General features: G+C 36.6%; 1 protein-coding gene across 1 annotated transcript in view; it reads left to right on the top strand.

Annotated features, from left to right (window-relative positions):
* The window catches only part of LOC109463192 (hexokinase-2-like), a 12,224-nt gene that overhangs the window by 11,257 nt on the left and 297 nt on the right, over window positions 1-670 (top strand). The gene's annotated exons all lie outside the window — the stretch shown is intronic.

Genomic DNA, 670 nt, shown 5'->3' on the forward strand with positions numbered 1-670 from the left:
ACACTCACACACACATCAAACAAGTCTACAACTAGTGGTGTGGCATCTACCATTTTTTTCCTGTAACTTGCATGAAGCTATTGAACTCTGAAAAGCTACATGATAGCAAAGAAGCAACAAATCAATTGCAGTATGCCTTGCACATAATTTCCACACTGTACAAAATGAGAAAAATCACTACTGAAGAGCAGCCCTTGCCTAGTCTGATAAGAAGGCAAGGAATACTCAATGTGATTTTCCTGCAGAAATCAAAAGTAACATTTTTTCTTCTTTTTTAATCATCTGTAGAGTTACACCACCCTGACTGTGTGCAGGGTAGCCAGATTTTTTTTTTTGCCTTTTGTGGCTAGAATCATTTTTTTTTCTAAGCTACACGTTAAGGTATCCTTACATCATAACATGGATAACTTTGGCAAATTCTTCACAAGCCAGGTTTCAGCTTGATCAAGCTGAACAGAACATCTTGCTTACATACTGAACACGTAGCTTGTACATTGTATACAGTATACAATAACACATAGCCCTATAACTGAAATTCTTCGAAGTAGTTGTTAGATTTTGCTACTCAATACTTTTAAGGTGAAAAAACTTTTCATTCAGCATACACTCTTGCTACCTGTATAAATGCAGAATCAGCGGAAGGTACTGAAAACTAACCAGAGCACTAACA

Source organism: Branchiostoma belcheri, unplaced genomic scaffold (genome assembly GCF_001625305.1).
Source record: "Branchiostoma belcheri isolate BF01 breed outbred unplaced genomic scaffold, Haploidv18h27 scaffold123, whole genome shotgun sequence".
Lineage (NCBI taxonomy): Eukaryota > Metazoa > Chordata > Leptocardii > Amphioxiformes > Branchiostomatidae > Branchiostoma > Branchiostoma belcheri.